Source organism: Tupaia chinensis, unplaced genomic scaffold (assembly GCF_000334495.1).
Source record: "Tupaia chinensis unplaced genomic scaffold, TupChi_1.0 Scaffold000350_1, whole genome shotgun sequence".
Classification (NCBI taxonomy): Eukaryota; Metazoa; Chordata; class Mammalia; order Scandentia; family Tupaiidae; genus Tupaia; species Tupaia belangeri.
Window position 1 is genome coordinate 283,669 of NW_006159844.1, and position 2,383 is coordinate 286,051.

Here is a 2,383-nt window from a genome sequence, read left to right on the forward strand (position 1 = left end):
TTTTTTCCTTTTTTAAGTGTCATTCAAATGTTCATGGGTTGGGGAACCAGCAGTTAACGTAATGGGTAATGGCTATGTCACTGAACTCCCATGTAGTCAACCATGGTTCGAGTCCCAGACCCAGTGGCTTAAACTCACATTCATGCCAGGTGCGTGTGTGTGTGTGCCCAAGATCCCAAGAGGATAATGGAGGAGAAGGGATTCTGGCATCGCCATCCCCCCTGGGGTGTGATTTCTTGCTTTCTGTCTCTCTGTCTCTCTCTCTGTCTTTCTGGTAAGCACACATGCCCTATAACAAAAACCTCTCAAAAACAAAAAAAAAGAAAAGAAAAGAAAAAAAATGTTCATGGGTTGGAACACAACGTAGACATAGACTCTCTTCTCCCTGCCCACTTCTGATACAACTGTGACATAGCGGCCACATCTACAATGCCTCATCATCTTGGTGGTTAATGAAGATCTGTTGGGTTCGAGAGTTCTAAAAATTCTGATAACACACTAGAAGGCAAGAAGTCGTCTTATTAAAAACATATCATGTGATAATGTCGTACATGTGTTCCATCATAAGGCAGAATGAGCACTACAAAGAGTTTGTGCTATGTCTTTTGAAGAATTTTAAAAGTTTTACGTATTTTAAAAGAGGGAATGGGATGCTGACTTCCACCGAAGAGTTAGAGATATTTAAAAATAAAAATTCTTCATGTGTTGAGTCCTTTAGAATCACAGAAATGGTATGTATTTATTTATATTTGTTGTTGTTGCACATAAGCTCTTTCTTATCATTCTTTAGCATGGAAGATTTAATTTCTTGGTTTATTAATGTTCAGTCTGCAGTGTTGAAATGGAGATTCATGTTGTTGTTCAGTAATATGGACTGATGTAGGCTCTGCCATTTCCCACAAGTGACTTCCGAAGTTCCTTATTAGCAGACGCTGTCCACATATTAAATGGAGCTTACCAGTTCGGTACCTGTCAACCTGACTTCCACCACTAGCACGTGCTATCTTAGCCTGAGGGCATTCTTTGCCACTATGAACCAACTCAGCCTTCAAACAGCAGTCCGGAAGTACTACCCAGTAATAAGGTCCTCAATAACAGCGCTCAGCTATTGATTCAAGGGAACTGCTGGCTAAGTTCCCCAGCTCTCTTGTCCTATTGGTGAGATAAATGGATGTGCCTACTCTACTGACCCTTCAGTTTGGCAGTACATTAAAATTCAGTTACATGCAATGTTAATTTTCTTGCTAACATGTCCTTTATTGTCTGCCTTTTCCTTCCCGAGTCTGTGAGCACATGGGAAAAAATATGAAAGCATGCATATTCAGTTGTTAATATGGGCTATTTGGTGGAGAATGAGGCTTATGAGGTTGAAGGGATCACATAGGAAAGCGCTTCTAGGTGAAAAAGACTGAAGGAAATGCCATAATTAAGCACGTATATGATCGCAAAAATAAAAATCTATGTGAGGAAATTAAGTAAACCATCACTTAAAACAATCAGATAAATTTAATATACAATACAATGAACAGTAACCTACTGTAGATCTCTGCGTAGCTAATGAAGATTTGAATGTTCTCAACACAAATTAATGGCAAAGAATTGAGACAATGACACATAATAATGGCCTTGTTTTCATCATTACATAGTGTAATCTTGTCTGGAAAAATCATATTTTACCTCCTCAAATATGTACAATTATGATATGTCTACTGCAAAAATACAGTAACATTGTTGCATTAATCCTATTAATCCTATTTTATGTCAGTGTATAGAAGTTAATCATGTTGCAATCATACATTTCTATGACTATCCATGAATTCGTGCAAATCTTACCACATGAATGTCTAAAATCTAGTTGGAAAACATGCTTTAACTCTCTGATATCAATGTTTAATATATCTAAAATATGTTCAATTTGTCTTGGAGCAAAACTTTTTATAACCAATCGAGAGGAAAGGATACAGACCAGATTAACTCTTTTTCAGACTGTCTAAAATGAAATACATATGGGCAGGGCTGCACCAAGTAGCCATGCCATTTTCAAGTGACAAGGCAGAAATAGAGATTTCACAATGTTCATAATCACAAGTAATAAAAGGTACTTTTACATATACTGTCTAAGAACAATTATTAATCTGAGTTGGTTGACATCATTTAGGAATTTTGGAAATTTGCTTTCTATTATGTACTCACAATACCTTGAAATCAGAGTAAATCAGCATCTTATTTTATGAGTTAGGGTAGAAAAATTTGGAGAACAAAATTTATACTTTAAAATGGACAAATAAATTTACTATTACTCTTATTATCATTTTATAAGCAAAAAATAACACATATATGTGTTATACATATATATCTTAATTTTTTTGAGAGGTTTTTGCTA

General features: G+C 35.8%; 1 pseudogene; it reads right to left on the reverse strand.

Annotated features, from left to right (window-relative positions):
• Positions 1-319: 319 nt before the first annotated feature.
• Positions 320-442, reverse strand: LOC114008521 (uncharacterized; annotated as a pseudogene).
• Between the last annotated feature and the right edge of the window lie 1,941 nt (positions 443-2,383).